This window comes from Panthera leo, chromosome B3 (assembly GCF_018350215.1).
Source record: "Panthera leo isolate Ple1 chromosome B3, P.leo_Ple1_pat1.1, whole genome shotgun sequence".
In the NCBI taxonomy this organism is placed as follows: Eukaryota; Metazoa; Chordata; class Mammalia; order Carnivora; family Felidae; genus Panthera; species Panthera leo.
In genome coordinates this window covers 92,713,152-92,735,116 of record NC_056684.1, presented here as the reverse complement: position 1 = coordinate 92,735,116, position 21,965 = coordinate 92,713,152, and the positions used below count along the sequence as shown (strand labels likewise).

General features: G+C 36.5%; 1 long non-coding RNA gene across 1 annotated transcript in view; it reads right to left on the bottom strand.

Annotated features, from left to right (window-relative positions):
• Positions 1-21,331, bottom strand: part of LOC122221312 — a 55,924-nt gene extending 34,593 nt beyond the window's left edge. Inside the window, exons 1-2 of the long non-coding RNA XR_006203155.1 lie at positions 21,180-21,331; positions 8,262-8,379 (exon numbers count right to left, since the gene is read on the bottom strand). This is a non-coding gene — a long non-coding RNA (uncharacterized LOC122221312). The remainder of the gene's footprint in view (positions 1-8,261; positions 8,380-21,179) is intronic.
• Positions 21,332-21,965: the final 634 nt, after the last annotated feature.

Here is a 21,965-nt window from a genome sequence, read left to right as displayed (position 1 = left end):
CATTCGCCTCACCCATTTTGCCCATCCCTGTACCCTCCTATCCTCTGGCAACCAGGAGTTTGTTCTCTGTATTTATAGGTCTGATTATTCTTTTCGTTTATTCATTTGTTTTTCTAGATTCCTCATATGAATGAAATCATATGATATGTCTTTCTCAGTCTGATGTATTTCAAATAATACCCTCTAGGTCTGTCTCTGTTGTTGCAAATGGCACAATTTCATCCTTTTTTATGGCTGTGTAGTATTTCATTATATATAATACCACATCTTCCTTATCCATTTGTCAGTCAGTGGACACTTAGGTTGCATCTATATCTTGGCTATTGTAAATAATGCTGCAATAAACATAGGGGTGTATATATCTTTTTGAATTAGTGTCTTCATTTTCTTGGAACCAAAAAAAGATCCTGAATAGCCAAAGCTATTTTGAGAAATGAAAACAAAGCTGAAAGTATAACAATTGCAGATTTCAAAATATACTACAAAGTTGTAGTAATCAAAACACTATGGAACTGGCACAAAAATAAACATAGATTAGTAGAACAGAATAGAGCCCAGAAATATATGATAAATGAAAAAATACACATCACTAATCATCGGGGAAATGCAAATAAAATCACAAGAGATACCACCTTCCACCTGTCAGAACGGCTAAAATAAAAAAGACAAGAAATAACAGGTGTTGGTGAGGATGTGGAGGAAAAGGAAACCTTGTCCACTGTGGGTTGGAAGGTAAATTGGTGCAGCCACTGTGGAAAATAGCATGGGGATTCCTCAAAACATTAAAAACAGAAGTACCATATGATTATACAATAATTTACTTTTAAAATAATTCAAAACAACTGTTACTTATAATAATAAGTTTTATTCACTAAAAAATCCTCTTATCAATGAAGACCCAAGAATTTAGGCTTTCAGGAATCTGATATTTATAAGTCTATTTTATAAAACGTGCATTGGCTCTCTCTTATTTACCAATGCCATGTTTTCCTTTTCTGTTGAACCCAATTTTCTTTTATTGTATTAGCTGACTCAGAGACAATGAGCATGTGCACATAATAAATGCCCTCAGAGTGTCTTTACAGGAGATCTGAAACTATATAGCACAGAGAGGCAGTGTATCCTGCTAGCTTCCTATAAGAATTCAGTGTGCTATGTATCACATGACAAGCAGTGAGGCTTATTTATGACTCCAGAAACCAGGTATAGGACCAACAGGTGGGAGCCTACATTGATTCAGTATATGGAATTAGTATTTAATGAGTAGAATTATCAAAAAGTGGGATGGATTACCTTGGAAAATAATAAATTTCTCAATACTGCAAGTGTCCATTAGAAGTTGATTAATTGCTTATTTAAACATGAAATAATAGAGAGTAGGACTAGAGGTCCTCAATGATACATGGATTCCAATATTATATAATTCTTTATAGAGAAAACATAAGGTGATAAGTGGAAGAGCATATCAGTTTCTTTAGAATCACCATCTCATTTCTAATAAGGCAACCTTTATTACTTTCCCAAGCACGTGGTTAACTGCTCCTTTTCATGGTTATTCTATCCCTCTGAGCCTTTCCTCTATGAAAATTATTGTTATATTTATTGTTGAGGCTATTCACTACATTGCTTGTGATAAAAATCTATCATAAATATATTTTCTTAGCTGCTTTATTTCTATCTTGTGAAAGCAGTGATATATGTAACAGACAGTTTTTATTTGCGTTGGTTGCTAGAAAACTTTTTGTTAAATTTGGTTTCTATCTTAAAGAATGCATTTGGTGTTCTAAAGTTATTTCTAGCTTCATCCAGTCTTATTCTATCTGCTCAGCAGTGATCTTCACTTCATCCCAATTTTCCTACCTTTTCCTCTTTTAAATTTCATTTTATTTTGTATTAAATATACTATAACATCTTTGGGACATAGCAGAATAACAAGAATATAAATAAATAAAAAACTGATACAAATTCTACTTAACATTATGCCCTCTTTAAAATCTTTCCTGGTGTATGGGCGGCTGGGTGGCTCAGTCAACTGAGCGTCTGAATCTTGGTTTCAGCTTAGGTTATGAGCTCGCAGTTTGTGGGTTCGAGCTCTGCATGGGACTTCTCACTGTCAGTGCTTGGAATTCTCTCTCTGATCCTCCCCTGCTGGCATTCTCTCTCTCTCAAAATACATAAATAAACTTAAGGAAAAATCTTTTCTGAGGTAGGTGTTCACATCCTCAGCTCTTATATTAAAGAAAGAAAGAGAAATAAAAAGCTCCCCAAATCTTATTAAGTCAATACATTTGAATATATAATTCAATATGGTGGATACTGAAGAAAAATTTTTTCTTTCTTTCTTTCTTTCTTTCTTTCTTTCTTTCTTTCCCTTCCTTAATTACCCAAATGATACTGAATATATATATATATTTATAAATTTATATATATATTTATAAATTTACAAATTCATAAATGTATAGATAGATTTAAAAAAGTAAATGCAAACAATGAGGTGTAGTTATGAGAATGGAGTGGGGCTGGAACCAGTGGACTACAGACTTAGATTTCTGGTAAATTGGAACTAGAAATGGTGCATAAAGCATAAAGGGGAAAGTAGCTGCTGAGAACTACTTTTCTATGTCCTCAAAAGGCTATAGCCAATGGAGTAGCCTTTCTCAGGAGTCCTGGACAGGCTCCAAGTCAATAAGTGCAAGAGCAAGATCATGCTGGGGGCACTTCACAAGCAGTGAATTAAAGGACTCTATGCTGAAAGGTGGGACAGATCCTTTATTTACTGCCCACTCTCCTTCCCTCCTGCCACAGAGTACCTCCTGCTGGAGCACGTAATTGTGCACCCCCACCTACCTGAGTGGTAGCCACAACTCAGAGCTTCTCTCCACTACAGCAATTGAGCCGTCTACGGAGGCAGAAGTTTCCTGGTTTGAGTATTTGTACTACAGGATGGAGCCCTCCTTATGTTAGCATGGAGAACATATCCATTTGGTTTGCTGGATCCCCATTTATTCATCTGAATATCCCAGTGGCAATACCCTGGCTACAATCACAGAATTTAGAGTCAGCTTTTTCATGCAGCAGAAAGACTTGTGGGAAAACATTGGACTATATCATGGCAGAGATGTAACTGATAATTAACTTAGTCATTACTCATAAATATTAACAGGCAATCAAAAATCTTTCCAACCTGTTCAAGCCAATGACAGAAAGAGGATCCAACAAATGTAACTATCAGGATAATCTAGGAAATAGGATAATTTAAAAAGTTGTAACTCATTTCTCAGAGGGATTTGGATTGATATATTCTTTTTTTATTAAAAATTTTTTAATGTTTATTTTTGAGAGAGAGAGTGCGAGAGCAAGCGAGCACGAGTGGGGGAGGGACAGAGAGACAGGGAGACACAGAATCTGAGCTGTCAGTACAGAGCCTGATGTGGGGCTTGAACCCATGAACAGTGAGGTCATGACCTGAGCTGAAGTAGGATGCTTAACAGACTGAGCCACCCAGGCACCCTGATATGATATTCTTAAATACTGAAAATACTGCTTTAAAAGAGGGCAATTAGAAAACAAAGAGGAATTGAAAATTTTAAATATGCTTGCTGAAATAAAAACAATTGTTTAATAGAAGGGCTGGAGGAAAAACATCAAGGGAACATCTGAAAATATGAGCTAAAAGTCAAAAAGAAGTAACATAGGAGTTGAAAAATTTTGAGGTGTAAAAAATCAGCATGAAAGGTTCATTATATCTATCTAGTGGGGTTTTCAGAGAAAGAGAACAGAAGAAATTAAATAAAAATAAAAGTCTTGAGGCTATGAAAGATGATGTAAGCCTTCAGACTAGAAAGCAGGGTTTACTGAAATCTGATGAGTCACAGTTTGGTTCACTTGTAAGACACCAAAGAAAACAATACGATTGTGAGAGAAAACAGGTTACCTACAAAGGAGGGACAATGAGAGTGGGACAATGAGAGTGGTGTCAGATGCTTATCCAGCAACCTGGATGCTAGATGACAGCAAAGCGGTGCTGGATGGTCCTGAGAGGAAATGACTGAAGCTTTAATGCCAGACTATTAAGTATGAGGCATCTAGAGATATTTCTTGGGTTAGAATGAGCTTTGCAAGTTTACCTCTTTCAACGTTTTTTTTTTTTTTTTTATTTATTTTTGGGACAGAGAGAGACAGAGCATGAACGGGGGAGGGGCAGAGAGAGAGGGAGACACAGAATCGGAAACAGGCTCCAGGCTCCGAGCCATCAGCCCAGAGCCTGACGCGGGGCTCGAACTCACGGACCGCGAGATCGTGACCTGGCTGAAGTCAGACGCTTAACCGACTGCGCCACCCAGGCGCCCCATGCAAGTTTACCTCTTAAATACCTGTTATTTAAAAAATTATGTGAGCATGAGTTTTATCTAAAGAAAAACACAGTTCGAGAAAGATAGAACTATGAAATCTAAAGAAACAGTGAACCTAATCCAGGATGTCAATGGAAAGAAATCTTAGGGAGTCCGTTGTCCATAGGCTTGGAAAGCAATTACTTCAAGTGGAATGGTGGTTTAGGAAGAAGGTTTGTATTTAAAAAGAAAGCAAATATTTTTCAGTAAAGAATATGGTAAAGGTCAAATGATATTCAACAGCTTCACCTCAAAGCAAATCCCTGCTAACATTCAAAGCCTCTTCTCAGCCCCACAGACCATTACCTCTTGGTGATGTTTGCCTCACCTTTATCTCTGGTTTATTCCTTTATTGTATGTTATTTTTTGTTACTCTACTTATGAACTAAATGGTAAATTTAATGACTGCTGTTACATCTTTTATTTAGTAGTATATGCTTATGTTACAGTTACAGAGCAGCTATATTTGTATTCAAAGAAATTTATTCTTCCCTCAAGATTTGAAGATATTTACTTCTGTTGGGATTGTTTGTTGTAAAAAAGCACAATGTCTTTGCATAAACTAGTTTGGCTGTTAGGAGTAGTATCTGTATATCTCCTAAAACAGCAAACGGAAGATGAGCCCTTTCTGTTACTATCAAACTTATTTCTACTCAAATTGGCTTTGTAACTGCTCCATTAAATCCAGGAGATTTCTCATTAATGAGCACGACTAACCCAACCTGATGTGGCCTATAATACAAAAGTGAGACCTTAAAAAGCCCTTTTCAGGTCCAGAAAACATTACCACTAATTTTGAAAACTTAAGAAAGTAACTTTATGAATAATAGTCTCAAAAATCTTATTCTTAAGAGTACTTATAGTCCAAAATATAAAGTACTTTAAGAGAGAGCAATTATATTTTATTCAAATAATGTATTCTGAATGTGGTCAGACATGCACAGAAATAAGTATTCTCCTAGTCCAGTTTATCCATCCCTAAATTTGACCCTTTGTAGGCTTTTATTAGTGATAAAGAAAAGTGGACCTGGTGGTTTCAGAGGCTCATGGTTTCCATTGAGATTTATCTTAATTTGTATAGGGAGGGCTTCAGAGAAAAACGAAATATAAATACCATTCTGTTGGACCCTTCGGCTCATGAGAAATGACAGGAGAGGATTTTTGTTGGAGAACTATTAATGTTTCACATTAACAAAGGGGAAAGGAACCCTTTCAGATTTTAAACTGGCATTTGGTAGGACTGTAATTAAAAACAATTTTTGTAACAGTTTTATTGGTATAATTTACGTACCATAACATTCACTCTGTTGACGTGTATAATTCCATGATTTTTAGTAAATTTACAGAGTTGTGCAACTATCATAATCCAATTTTAGAATATTTCCATTATCCCCAGAAGAAACCTCTTGTCCATTTGCAGTCGCTCTCCCAGCCCAGGGCAACCACTAATCTACCTTCTTTCTTTATAGATTTACTTATCCTGGACGTTTCATAGAAATTAAATTGTCAAATGTATGGTCTTTTGAATCTGGCTTTTTTTTTTTCCTTTAGCACAGTGTTTTTGAGGTTCATTGATCTTGTACCATATACTTCATGTTCAACGTCCACATAGTATCAGTTCTTTTGTTCTCAAAGCAGGACAGACAATTGGGCTGATTTCCAGTTTCATTTTTTTTTTATATGTATCAGTTACAATTCAGACTTATTGAAAGATAATTGTGTAGATCATGTAAACTTTTACAAATTATATCTTATATACAAATTATGTGAGTGTTCAAAATAGATTTTTTTTTGGCTTTGGGGTTGTCTTTTTCATTGCATCTCATTTTCTAGTTCATTTCTATGTGTACTTAACATGATTAATCTCTGAGGAAAGTGATTGTTACTTTGCTATTAAAAACACTGAAGCATTTTCCTGTCATACGTTAAGTATGTTTATGAATTTCCCTTTGATTAATTTTAACTCTAAATTTTTAAATTTAGCTCTTTTCTTGTAATGGAAAATCTTTAAGGTTTAAAATTTTTTTTTTATATTCATTTATCTGACTTCCTTATCATTTGCCAGAGTGATGTACTGAGGTGAGGTGGGAAGAAATGATACCAAACTAAGACACTGTGGAGAATTATAACAGAAGAAGAGAATAAGAACTCTTTTCTGCTCTAGCCTTTCAGTTGCTTTTGAGCACTGCATTGTTGTCCTTAAAAATGTCCAAATTGTTTTTAAGTAAGAAAAGAGTATGATTGAAATCTTAGAAAATGAAAAATGTTTTAAATAGGGACCACTGGCTTCTGTAGTGAAAATATATTTCTCTTTTTTCAATTGTATGTTGGTACTTCTTCATGTTGGCTTAGGGCATTTCAACCCTTATGTTACCTAGTAATTGTTTATAATCTGTTTTATTTTCCCATGTGTCTGGACATCAATGGTTCATGGTGATTCTCTTTCCTTGCTTCACGGAAAGTGTTCAGTAAAGGTACCAACTTACCCCCACTTTAGTCTTTTCTTTATCCCTAAAATAACCATATTATTCATGCTCTCTAAAGTTGTTAGAAAGATCACTCAGCATTTGTTGTAAATACAGCCTAGCATCTGTGGCTTTGGACACCCATTTTGTTTTTTAAAAATGTTTTATTTATTTTTGAGAGAGAGGGAGAGAGAAAGAGAGGGAGAGATAGTATGCACAAGCGGAGGAGGAGCAGAGAGAGAGAGAGGGAGAGGGAGACACAGAATGCAAAGCAGGTTCCAGGCTCTGAGCAGAGCCCAACATGGGGCTCAAAGTCATGAACCATGAGATCATGACCTGAGCCAAAGTCAGACTGGGGACCCATTTCATAATTGTTGAATCTACTGTTCCTTTAAGAAACCTGTTACATTAAGAGTAAGTTATTATACTGAAAGAACTTAGGATTTGGAGTCAGTCCGAATGCTTATTACCTAACTTTGTAGCTATGTAACCATAGAAAAATGTCTCTGAGTCTCAATTTCTTTATCTTCAAGATAGGGCTAATATCCTTTATTTTATAGTGTTAGTAAGAGGAATAAGCAAAATGATACTCAAGTTAAAATGTAGCTTTCAGGGGCGCCTGGGTGGCTCAGTCGGTTGAGTGTCCGACTTCGGCTCAGGTCATGATCTCACGGTCCGTGAGTTCGAGCCCGGCGTCAGGCTCTGTGCTGCCAGCTCAGAGCCTGGAGCCTGCTTCTGATTCTGTGTCTCCCTCTCTCTCTGACCCTCCCCCACTCATGCTCTGTCTCAGAAATAAATAAACATTAAAAAAAAATTAAAAAAAAATAAAATAAAATGTAGCTTTCACATATAGTAAATGTTCAGCAAGTATTATTTGATTAGGTTTTGACCAAATAAATTATTCTTTTTCCTGGTGTATTTTGCTTTGTCTTTCTTTTTCTCATTGCCTTATTTTAAGTTGCTTTAAAATTTATGCTGTATTATATAAACTTGGAGACATATTTCAGTTTCACTATTATGATTGACTAATGCAGTGGTGATTATCAGGAGGTATGTCCATTATTAGATAGATTAGAATAGTTACTTTGATTTCCACTTGTTCTCCTTTTGAAAATTTAAAAACCATGATCAATGCTCACTCGTAGAACTTGGACCACAGAATAAATTTAGTGACTTTTTTGGCCACTCATGTTCCTAGAGGAAGTGGTATGGATTCAAAAGCTTTTTGGTCTACCTTACACTTTAAAATTCTGTCTTCTCATTTTGCTTCATTTTATCAGCCACTTTCCAGGATAAGTTCCTCAGTGTCTTTGCATATTAATAGTGCTGTTTGTTATCTGTATTTACTAGTCTATTCAACATAGTATGTAACTGTGTTAAATGAATGGTTAACAGTTGCTCTGACCTTGAAGGTTGTTTCCCAAATGCAACTTCTATCAGCTTCCATCTCAACCATTCTTTTTCTATGATTTCTTCCTCTCTGGATTCATTTTCTTCACACAGATCTTTGATGCTTAGAGCTTCTGCAGATTCAGTTAAAGATGGACCAATAGAAGAGACAAAAAAGAAAAAAACAAGCAAAAAACCCAAAATGGATCTCGACAGTGGCAGTGCAGAGAAGCTAGGAAATCAGAAACAGCTACCATTCTTACTTCCAAGTTTTTACACCACCCACAAATGGAAGAAGAGAAAGCAATGAAAATGGCAGACAAAGCTCTATGGATTTATTCAAGGCAATCTTGGGTCATAAAGACACATCAGAAAAACAAAACAAAACAAAACAACCAACTCATCAGGGGCTTATATTTTGGCAACCAAACAGGAATTCAGGAACATGTCTTTATTGTTGGTAAAGAGTCTGTTGTGTGTGATATATTTTACCTTTGATAAATGATACTTAATGATTTTCAAAATGCTTTCACATACAGTTTCTTATTTGATGGTCACTAGGATCAAGGTGGGCTGTTGTTGATATATTTCCAACATTATATATATAAGAAAATGTAGCTCAGAGATGTGATGTGACTTGGTCCTCTTTCTACTATGGTTTTCTGTTTTCCATAACGGAAACTTCTTGTGAAAAATATCTACCATGGCCAGATATTCCCGTGATTCCATCTTGTCTCCTGTGCCATTTTTCTTTTTCTGATACCATTGTGATAGAAGGAATATATTGGTGTGCCAGGATGTCTCTGTGGGCTGCTTGGCTACTAACTAACTGGGAAAGTAGGGAAGTTCTCAGCGCTCTGGCTCTGAATCGCCATTTCTTTGGTCATTACTCCTCCTCCTCCTCCTCTTCCTCTTCCTTCTTAAGTTTATTTATTTAGAGAAAGCGAGAGCATTAGGAGGGGAGGGGGAGAGAGAGAGAGGGAGTGAGAGTATCCTAAGCAGGCTCCACAATGTAGGGGCAGAACCTGGGGCTTGATCCCACAAATCGCGATATCATGACCTGAGCTGAAATCAAGAGTCAGGTGCTTAACTGACTGAGCCACCCTGGCGCCCTTGTCATTCCTTCTTTTATAACTGTCTCTCTCCTTTCAGGTCATGGTGCTTCAATTCCCAACTGAAGAATTCAGTTCTAGTAAATGATTTTTAGTGTAGGATAGTAAAATATGTAAAGTTTGGGAGATATTTTCCATTTAGAAATGGAATCCAGTATAAGTTCCTAGATGTGAAATTTCAGAGATTGAAGTTTTTTAAATTAGGGAGACAGTTTTGGGTACCAAGGATTTCTTGGAGTGCTCAAACATCTCAAGTGAGATAGATGAGTGCCACTCTTTTTAAACAAAAGGCTAACTCGTTACTCAGCAATTATGAGCAGGGTGATTATATATCTATAAGGATCTGAATGATTCAGGTAAATGTTTGAGGTTACTGGTTTTACATTGGGGTATAAGCATACAGATGGGATTGTTGGGACTACATGATACACTTTACAATGATAGAAATGCATCAATGAGAGTATGAATGAATATCATTGAGAGACACTTCATCCTCTGTAGCCATATTTCTTAGGTACTTGGTATATGCCTCAAGTGACTTAATGTAGACTTTATGTCACAGTGAACTATTGATAATCACTGAAATGGAGATGTATTGAGTTATCTGTGTGGAACTGTATTCCTTTACCACCAATGTGCGTGGCAGTATTAGATTATAATCAAATCATGTTAGAAGTTTTCACAAATTCTTGAAACCTTGATGATGAATTGATTAATTAAAATATTTTATATAACAATACTAACAATTTTATTTTGAAAATTTGAAAATTTTCTTCTTCTGTGGGCTTTCCCACTATACTATAAGGGTGGGTCATAGGGACCATAAAGGTTGGTCATAGGGATATATAATGGAACTCTCAGAGATGCACTTCTAATAAACTTCCAATAAACTTTCTCTCAAGATCAAATGTGCATGAGAATTTTTCTAGCAGCAAAGCGTCCAGGTAAAATGCTATAGCAGTCTGTGGCTGGCAGACTTTCCCATATGATACCAAACAGCAGCTGACTATAATAGCTGGGATAGGTGAATTAACAATGGGAGGCCCCACAGACCTGTGAAAGCACACTTGAAGCAGCCTGCTGTTGGCCAAGTACATCTCCATGGGACTCGAGAGACTTAGGAGTCAGTGCAGATGTTGTATACGGTCATTTACTGTCCAGATGAACACAACTAAATATGTTTCTCTGTGCTTTTTTTGGTCAAATACAATTCTAACCCTGGCAGTGTCAGCTCAAAGACACTAGTGGGAAGAACCACATTTTTTTTTCTGTAAAAAAAGGAGTTTTACAACTTCAGGAGCTTAGAACATGTTTTTGGTTGCTAACTTTGAATTTTTATATCTTAAAGTATCAAAGATATTACTTCAGTCTGCAAATAGTCAAGGCCAAGTTTTACCTTGCTATAATAGAACTGCAGTATGATCTCTGCAGAATACTGAGTTTTTATAAAAATCTATATAATTGGCTCTACCCGAATGAGTTGGCTGTAAAATATACTCTTACAGGAGTGGGATTATTGAATGGGATTATTTTCGTGTTGTTTATTTAATTAGAGGACAATATCTGATAAATATAATGGATTTAGATTTAACATTATTCTTTATGATAATAATTAGCCAAGATATTACCTCTCCCCTCCCTTCCCCCAACTAGTAACTTCTTATGGAAACTTTTAGTTTTGATAATAAGGGCATATCAGGACTGAGGGGAAGACATAATGTTATATTTCCAAGACATATAATATGTTCAGAAATGGGAGGAGAACTGAAACATCTTGGAGGTGGAACTCACTCATTTCTATCACTAGTGCCTGAAACCTAGTTGGTACTCAATAGTTTTATCTGTAATTTCAGCACCTTCATCTACTGTAGAATGGCTTCTAAGTTAATAATGGGAATCTGTGTACTTCTAAGCTAGTCCTTCCAGTGACTGGATGACTTATTTTTTCCTCTCTCTTTTTGGTTTGGCTTTTCTTTTGATCTGTCTTCTGGCACCAAATCTGTTGGATTTCTCTGTCTTACAATGATATTCTGAAGTCCTTACAGGGGCAGAATCATATTAGTGCACTCCACCGTCCTCAGAATTCCTGAATCCATTCTGTATTCTGTTAAGAAGCAGGAGTAAAGGGGCGCCTTGGTGGCTCAGTCAGTTAAGCATAGGACTCTCAATTTTGGCTCAGGCCATGATTTCACGGTTTGTGGGATTGAGTCCCACGTCAGGCTCCATGCTGATAGCACAGAGCTTGCTTGGGATTCTTTCTCTTCCTCTCTCTCTCTGCCCCTCCCACCCCATGTGCACACACTCTCTCTCTCAAAATAAAATGAAACAGAAAAAGCAGGAATAAAAAGTGCTTTTGCTTTTAGTTTTGCACTTTTCCACAGGAGTATGAGGGTAGAGTTTCTTATACACTTATACCGCTCTAATGACTGAGTCTTTGTTAACTGAAAGCAGCTTGTCTGCTTGACCATTTCATTCCTTCTGTTTGATCTGCCTCCTCACCCAAAGATGTCCCATTCCTTGATCCTATCAGATTTCTGGTGAGGAGTCTTGCCTTGTATAGATATATAGCTGTCACTCATGGTGGTGTCAAGCCACCACTAACCTCTTTCTTGCTTGCTTCTTCCCTAGTCCCCATAAATCAGCACAAATTGCATTTCCAAAAAGAGAAAGTGTGTTGTGTAAAACCAGCTTCTTACTGTCAAGAATGATGCCATCTTAATCAGGTGGGGGCAGCAGTGTCCATTTAATTCCAAGGATGCTTGGGTGCTCACTAGGAGAGCAAGGGAAGGTTACCGCTAAGCAAGAAGGTAGATGAACCAGGGTGAGCCTTGAAGCAAAGTTATGTCTGGGTGATCTAAGGCTAGGGATGGATGGGGACAGGGCTGGTAGAGTTGGGAGTCCAAGAAGTAGGAGGAGTAAAACATTAACTCTGTTTCATTAGTGATGGTGGATAAATCTTTTTTATAAGACACTAAAAGAAACTTGAAATGAATCCTCCCAAGAGGAAGGTAAAAAATAAATTATAAAATTGTAGGAATAAATATTATACCATCTTTTATTTCCTTTTGTATACTATAGATATAAGGTCAAATACGTGAAAATCTTCACATGTATGTTAATTTACCATAAAACATTTTATATGTGGGCTGTCTATATCAGGAGAAAATATTAGTGTCATATTTTCAGCTTCCATAGGTTCAAGGCAAAAATTTCAGACTAAATGGGGCAAGTATGAAATGAAAATAAACTAAAGCTATTCTCCTTATTATCTTTGTAGGACTATTTTCTTTTCCAAAACAGCATTTTCATCTCGTTTGTGCTCAACTGTTCAAGAGAACAAAGCATATGGCAAAGGTCAACATGTTGGAAGTGTTTCCATATAGATTAAGCTTCACTAGTGAACTCAGCTACTACACTCTCTAAACCCAGGGCTCCCGGCCTTCTCAGGGTTTTCCTGGAGGTCCTGTGCATAGTTTGGTGGATTGCTTTTACTTTTCTGAGACTGTTCCCCCAACAAGAAAATGAGGGAATAGGACTAAGCTGGTGATCCTCAACTCTGGTTGTGAATTGGGATCTTCTGTTGCCCAAACCCTCTTCTGGGAGGTTCTGATTGGTAGGTCTGGGGAGGGGTCTTAGAATTTGTATTTTATTTTATTTTTACTTAAAAAGTTTTTAAAATGTTTATTTTTGAGAGAAAGAGAGACAGAACAAAGTGGGACAGGATCAGAGAGAGGGAGACACAGATTCTGAAGCAGACATCAGGCTCTGAGCTGTCAGCACAGAGCCCAGTGCGTGGCTTGAACTCACCAAATGTAAGATCATGACCTGAGGCAAGTCGAATGCTTAACTGACTGATCCACCCGTGCGCCCCTAGAATGTGTATCTTACCTGGTGATACTGTGTGTTGCTAAGATCTTGGACCAGTTGACTAAATGACATCCATTTCTTTAAGGGAGGGCTATGGATCTGGCCCAGAGAGAAGAAATTAGAATCACCTGTAGAGACTTTGCTGCATTTTTAAAAGGTAAGAATTCACCAGTGAGAATGCGATTGATTAGAAGTTTGCTTTTCTGACCTGGTGACCCGTTTAGCCCAGCTCACTGACCAGTTCAATGTCACTATTTCATGACATGATACTCCTGACACAAAGCCTTTGATTTATGCTTGTTGATATGAATAAAACAAGTGCTCTTTGCTTACATATAAGGGAGGAGTTTTATATGAATATAAATTGGTCTAGGAGGGATGAGAGGACTGCCATTGCTCTGATGGTATTACTGATTAGAAATGGATTAGACATGGAGTCCTGGTTAAGGTTTGGGATCTGGTCCAAGAGAATATTTGATCTTTCCTTCGTCTTTCTTTCCAGACAAATTTGTAAAAAAGTCCACTTGCATTGGGTGAATGTGTTCAGTTGGTGGCAGCAAAGTTCTGTTACAGAAAATTCTTTGAGGCCCAAGTCTTAGATATTTTGAAGAGAGCCAGAGGGAACAAAGCAGCATGTATAATAACATCCATGTTTTCCGTTAACCTGCAGAGCTAAATTTATTGCATGGGCTCAGAAAAAGGAAAAAATATGTAAAAGGAAGATTTCTTGCTGTCTCTGTCTAAATCTAATCCCCTAAATATGTTCTTTGTTTCCAAATCCAGAAGTAGTGTAGGATCAGCTTCAGCTGAAGAATTTAGTCAGGTTGTGATCCAAAAAGGTGGGCATCTGAGGATTTATTGTTGGTTGTCATGTAAATTTATTAAAATGGGAGCTTTGATCTTGAAATACATCCAGACAAGATTAATGATTTAGCATCTGGGGAAATCAAGTTTTTGATGCAATGAATGGATAAAGAAGGTTTTACAATTTCACATTGGCAAGGATAAAAATCCAGTATTCAAAAAGCTATTTTAGAATTTTAGCTTAATGGGAACAGTAATAAGTGCCAAAGAACATTAGGTGGTATCTGACTAATATATTAACTAGAAGGGTTTGTAAGCAATAAACAGATGGAAATAAGTGAACAAAAATGAAATGATAAATGGAAAGTTAGCACTGTGGACAGATAGTAACATTTTATGGTTTGCGCCCCAGTTATCTGCCTAGGTCCTAGGGTACAATTAATCATTGTGTCTATAAAACTGAGTGTTAGTTAACTTGGGGGAAAATAGATAATTGAACCCTAGACTGGGCAACTGATGGCCTTATGGTTGTGCTACTAACATTATTTAGGTGATTGTCATCCAAAATGATTCATGCTCTTCCAGGCACTGTCACCGATATTGACACACCATCACTGTGAGGTGTGGGAATGGAGGGGGAAGTCGTACGTAAATGGAGACAATGGTGACTGAGAGGGTGTCCAGCAAAACTGCTTATATGTTATCAGGAGAATGCTGACCTCCCTAATGAGAGACTAACAACTAGAAAAATGGTTAAAATGTGAAAACATTCAAGATTAGCAATTTAACTAATAAATAGAAATGTTCTGATATGATGCTTTCACTATAATGCCAAGCATTGAAACATCAGATGATTACTAATATTTCTAAGTTAAAGTTCAGATTGGAATCCTTTTAAATCTATTTAAACTATTTTGATTACATAAAGGTTTTTCAGAAATAGTTTTGTGTTTTGTTATTAAAATAATCTTTACTTAGCTTGATAATTACGGTAAAATTGATTGAAAGCTTAAAAATGTTAGTTGGCTACTTCTTAACTTCAAAGAACTTGAGTGTTGAAAAGAGTGACTTATAAAAGTAAGTTATCTGAGTGTAAGTCAAATAGACACCATCAAAGTTGGACATTCTAGGTTAAAATTTCAAAGTAGTTTGGAATGTAACCATGTAAATCCCATTTAAAGTAATGGGATTTTCCAAATCTGAAATATCATTCCCTACACAAAATTTTGAAAATAGGTCCTAAAAAGTATTCTTTCTATCCCTGTCATTATATTCTCAGATCAAAGTTTGTTTCTTCATCTTTCAATTTTGAAAATACAGCAAAGCAATAGAATATTGTAAATATGAATTTTTCACACCTGAGGAATTTATGACTGGATACTAGAAAAAAATGGTAAGAAATTTTGTAAATGGGATTCTTCTTTATTATAGCTTATTCCAAAAAGAATATGTAGCATACAGTTTCCTATTTAAACACAAGAATGGATTTTTTTGTATACTTGTTGAAATTGATATGGTAGTTACCTAGTGTCAAGATGAGTTTATGGACTCTTTAATGTGAATCAATAGACACAATTAAATGTTGAACATTCCAGGTTAAAACTTCAAAGTAGTTTCCAGTGTAGAATCATCTTAGGAAGTTTTGGTTTAGGTGGTCCTGATATGTGTGTGTATGTGTGTGTGTGTGTGTGTGTGTGTGTGTGTGTGTTTATAAATAAAACAAATTGTGGCTGATTTGATGGTCAACAGGGTTGAAAACCACTGGCCCACTGCTTTTAGAGAAGGTGCCCTGTTGAGTGACCATGGCCCACTCTCAGTTAATCGAATTTCATCCTTCTGTTGAAGTCTGCTGGTGAGTTGCCACCTATATAATTAAGAAATGGGAATATCTGAGAGTGAAGGTTGCAGATAAAGTTTTTTCTATATTTTTCTTCACATAGTCTGTCTTCTCCTCCTCTCCTCCACTACATGAGCTGTCTAACCTATGTTGCCTTACCTCTTCTCACCTCTACATTGTAGACATCCATGGAACAGTGGTTCTAACTAGCTTGTGAGAGTCAAATGTTAAATTTACAGGCACTTTGAGAACCAGATGTTAAATATACCATTATTAAAAATCAAATTATAGAAACTTATAATTTATATTAAAACAAAAGTACTCAATATGCAAAATTCATAACTTCCTAATTTTTAAATTACTTTTAACCATTATCTCTGCTCTTAAGGTTATATACATCAATTGTCTGGTAGAAGAGATACTGCCATACATCTCTCCAAACTTAGCCCTCTGCGATATCATGTCAGTAGCTTCAAATTAGCCAGGTGGGAATCTTTACATCATAGCAATCAGAAAATGGTGCAAATTGAGGACTTGATTTAGTGTCTTGATTGTTTAAGTTTTTAAAATGATGGAGAAAATGTTAAATGCTGATTAAATTTAAGTCTTTCATGTCTGTAGTTGTTAAATTGTGAATAGCATAGACAACATGAAGAAATGTGCTTCCAGTATTCATAGACTATTATCAAATTTAGTCAGGCAATCACTTGCATCATTGAAGAGTAAAGTTCTTGCATAGGCCTTTTGTGTTCCACTTTAATATTAATGTTTTAATGTACACAAAATTATCAGCCAGCTTTTGTGTCACAACCACACTCATTTGTTAATGATATGAGTGACATCTTGGCTGAATTGGATAGTAATCAAGTGCATAGTCATAGCCTTATTTTGGAACACCATTATTGGCAATAAAATTAGAAAAACTCATAGATTTTCTAAAAATAACTCACACTGAAATTAGAGGTATGTGGAATTCACAACAAAGAATATTGTGTATTTTATTATTATATGTAGGCTACATATCTTTTATATTAGGAAAATGTGTAATAAACACACACACACACTTTTCCCCAGGATCCAGTTACTAAACGTTTACTAGCTCATCACTGCATATAATTCTTAAAGTGAAGTTGGAAAAGTCATTTTGTTCAAACTTTCTGCATTCAGATGTTGGCTAGATGGAAATTTACAACAGCTCAACCTGGTTAGTGTTCAAGCAAGGTGGATAGACAGCTACTAATGCGTGATTTCTGTTCCAAAATTTTTATACCCATTGCCCATGAGTTAAGTTGTACTATTAGAGATTTATTACCCTGGGTTCTGATGCTTTTTGACCTTTAAGGCCCTAAATGGGAGTATGTTTATTGGAAATACTAGCTAAAATATAGTTTTCTGGCAAGTTCCTCCACTCTCTACCCCCCGCCCCCAGACCTGTTAAACCATAATCATAGATATTATGGTCCAAAGAAACTATATTTTTAATGTTTCCTAGACCAGGATTTGGGAACCATTGCTTGCATCTTGTGTTAAATATAAATAGCCCCAGAGGAGCAATAATGTAACTCAGCTGCTGCCATAGTTAGACAGGATTAACAGATAGCAGAGATCAAGGCAATGTGGGCATGGCCTTCTCTCCCACCTCCCTGAAGCACCTGAAGCTGAGTGGGATAATGAATCCTGGTAGGAGGCATGCCAAGTGCAGCCAAGCTAACTATAAATAGAAATTCTCTAGATACTCACATTTAACTATCCAGAAAAATATTAAAAAGATATTTTTCCTATTCCATTGGCCTTATTGCTTAGGCTGAAAATTGCTGTGTCTTCAAGTGCAGTGTTATGAAAATCAGGAATTGTTCATCCGTTTTGTGTGGGCCAGCTATATGGCTTCCCAGCATGCATGCCCATCTGTCCAGCAATAAAACCTTTAATTTTCTATGCTGGTAGTTTTTACAAAACTATTGGCAGATAATAAAATGATCATGATTCTTTATATCTGGTTGGTCATTTTGAGTCCATATTGCTCTTTTTTGAGAATTGGTACGAGGTCCTCTAAAGGGCCTACCAGGTGTCCAATCTAAATCGATGAGAACAATCATTCTCTTTCTAACCCGACATATCCAGTTTGTCTGGAACTCTGCAGGCTCTCCTTACAACCATCCAATTAACACCTAATTGCTTTTCTTCCAAGGAGAAGGTGAAGGTGGCTAAAATTACCAGGTAGGAAGTTTACCTAACTTTTACTTTTTAGGCCTAGGCTTGGAGTTGTAAAGAAAAATTTGTACCTGAAAATCTACTAAATAATGAGTAAATGGTGTAAATGTGTATTACACATTTCTTGATTGGATGGGCAAGTATAATTAAATGATTTTAAGGATAGAAACTAAGACAAAATTCCACATCATGCAGATAGCCTCTCTCTTAGTATCCAAAGGGAAACTGGATACATAGATTTTCACATTAAAATTTTTAGTTATGTGTTTCATACAACAGTTATTTTGGTTAAATTGTCTTGTCGCTGTCATTCAGTTGGGACAGCTAATGGCCTTATACATATGTTCTGTAGTCACATCCCCCATGGATTTAAGGCAAATTTAGCAAGAGGTAACAGGGAGAGACAGTGAGAGGAGAGAGAAATTTAAATCACACGGATGATTTCACCATTCTACTTAGGGTGTCTGACCCAAGTAAGAGTGAGAAGGGAGATGTTAGTCTGCTGTTCTCCCTCAGGAGTTCCTCAGTTCTTTCCTGCCTCTCATAGCATGAAATCTTAGCGTGAGACCGTGATTCCAATGTTTAATGATAATTATTTTTTAGTACAATTTGGGCTCCAAACAGAAACCTATTCTTTCATCTGGTGTTAAACCAAAAAGAGTAACGCAGTCACCCTGAAAGGAAAACTGTGATCAATTTATTGAGTGATCGTATATTAGTCTCCACTGTGGGTCTCCTAGGAGACTTAGAAGTACAATTTTGACCATATTTGCTTTTCTGTCTTATGAGTTATAAAACCTAAAACCTAACTAGGAGGTTACAAGTCCACTGTAGTTATGATTTTCCTTTTTACTACATACCTAGCAAGAGTGAGGACACTTAAAAATAAAGACAATTCTAGTGTCAAGAATCGTAGATACATAAGATTTCTTAGGGGAATTATCTTTTTGGTGCTACTGTCAGAAAAACAGTAGGATTTCTGAGAGAAATAAATTGTTTTTTCCATGTTGAGCAAAAGTAGGGAAAAAGGAATCAGAGAGAGAATAGAGAGCCCCAGGATTTAGTGGAGTATTAGGAATGCATAACGTGTAAGATTGAGAAATAAGCTTAAAAAAAATCTAAAGAGAAGCAGAAAAAAAGAAGAGACAAAAGAGAGCACGGATTCTTGGTAAGACATAAGAGGTAGTTGCCAGGAGAGGCAGAACCAATGGTTATTACAATTGCAGTGTCTGAACACGGACCTTGGTCCAATGTGAGCGCATGGTCCCTTTAAGTATGCAACTGTGTGTGGGGCGCCTGGGTGGCTCAGTCGGTTAAGCGTCCGACTTCAGCCCGGGTCACGATCTCGCGGTCCGTGAGTTCGAGCCCCGCGTCGGGCTCTGGGCTGATGGCTCAGAGCCTGGAGCCTGCTTCCGATTCTGTGTCTCCCTCTCTCTCTGCCCCTCCCCCGTTCATGCTCTGTCTCTCTCTGTCTCAAAAATAAATAAACGTTAAAAAAAAAATAAAATAAAAAAAAAAAAAGTATGCAACTGTGTGTACTTAAGGTTGGTACCCACTCAGTAGGAGAGAGAATTTGAGACATTGTGTGACAGAGAGCAAAGGCAGAACAGACAGGTGAATTAACCTATTGACCTAGATATCTGTGGTTAATGGAATTTGGCCAGAGAAATTAGGGGTACAAGTAAATTCCAACTTATTTAGGTTCCTTATAGAAATAGATGTTTCTATTTTTATAACTAGTGTGTGGAATGTTTTATTAAAGCATTCAATAAACTTTATTTCTATTCTTGTCTATGTTCTGAAGTTTTCAGTGTCCTGTCTTTACTTCCTAGTGCTTGTACTCGTTAGCTACCCCATAACCTTTTAAACTGATGAGCTCATCTTTAATTCCCTTAAGATCATATTCTTTCTTGGCTTGTAAGTTGAAAAGACTCTGAGACCAGATTGAGGATGGGTTCATGGATTCATGGGACAGAAACAGACCTGTGTGGGGAAGTGAAAAGAAATGAAGGCAATTGTACAGAGTGTATTGACTGTATTTGCAATGGGTTGCCACCAACTGCTTTACCATCTGATTAGGATTAGTCCTCGTATGTAGCTATTTTAAGTGTAACCAATAAGAAGTCACAAAGTCATGGAATGGATTTTAAGTAAAAGAGGAACATGGTTTGATTTACATTTTAAAATTTCAATCCCCCTGATGTGTGTAATACAGGTTAGGGAGGAAAACTGTGGAAGCAAGGAACCAGATATGTCACTGAATTTGTCCAGATTGAAGTGATCTTTAGAGGTAGAGCTTTATAATGTCAAAGCATTATCTTTTATTTGATGTAAACAATTTTAATTACAAAAACATACTTTTGTATATTATTTATTATAAAACCAACCTCTCAATGTTATTAAGATGAACTGAAGTAATATATGTAAAATCTCACAATAAATGAATGAGTTTTTAAATATTGGAGAGGCTATGTAGGTAGTGTGGGTAGTAGAAAGAGCTCATACTTCAGCAATCAGTAAAACCTGGTTTCTTATCCCTGTTTTATTGCTTACTGACTGATACCTACATATATTAGTTATCCATTTCTGTTACAAGTTACTCCAACATTTAGTGGCTTAAACAACAAATATTTGTGTTTTCATATAGTTCCTGAGAGTAAGGAATTTAGGGCAGGCTTAGCTGGGTGGCTGTAGCTTAGGGTCTTTGTTGAGGTACATTTAAGATATTGACCCAGGCTACAGTTATCTGAAGGCTTGACCATACCTGGAAGAACTGTTTCCAAGCTGGCTAATTCACATGGCTGTTAGCTGGGCGCTTTAGTTCCTAGCCATGTGAATTTTTCCACTGGGTTGTGCTATGGACTAAATATTTGTGTCTTCCCAAAATTCATACATTGAAGCTTTAACCTCCAGTGTGACTGTTTTTGGAGACAGAGCCTGTGCTGAAGTAATAAACGTTAAATAAAAGGTCATAAGGATGGGGCTCTAATCTGATAAAAGCTGGTGCCCTTATAAGAAGAAGAAACACCAGAGCTCTCTGCCTCCAGTATGTGAGGATACAGTAAGAAGGCAGCTGTCCACAAGCCAGAAAGAGAGTTCTCACCAGGAACTGGATCAGATGGCACCTTGGCCTTGTAGTTCTCATCCTGCAGAACTCTGGAAAATAAATTTCTGTTGTTTAAACAACCTGGTCTGTGGTATTTTGTTATGAAAACCTGACCTGACTAGTACAGGCTGCTTGGAATCTTCATGACATGGCCGCTAGTGTGCCTCAGAATGAACCATCCAAGAGGAAGTCTCAATGTCTTTTATGATCTCATCAGAAATCACAAAGCAATACTTATGCCATATTCTAAGTCACTAAATCCAGCCCATATTCAAGGGGAAGAGAATTAGACTCCAATTTTGGAAAGAATTTTTGAATATATTTGAAAATCACCACAAGGCCTTTGTATAAGCTTCTTTTTCTCTTTTATGAAGTGAGGCTAATAATAGAGTAAATTGAAGTGATTAAATTAGGTAAAGTACATATAATCCAATGACTGGCTAGGTGGCTCTTCAATAAATGTTAGTTTGTTTCCTTAATAATTTAGAAATAATCTATAAGTTAATCAATTAAAAGTAGGATGGCACATCTCTTGGGTGGCCTCTAAGTGTGTCTGTTATCCTTTCCATGTTCATGGTAACAATTTTTGCATCAGGTAAACACATTTTAAACTCTACTTATCTAATGTAATTAGGCACATGAATTTAATTGTGACTATAGTCCTCTTTTTCCCATTAAGATGAAAATTTAAACTTCTTAGGAATTTTCTGAATGAAGAAACTATCACACATGTCAGTAATGTATTTTCTTAATTTTCTCTCTGTATAGGGATTATATGTACAT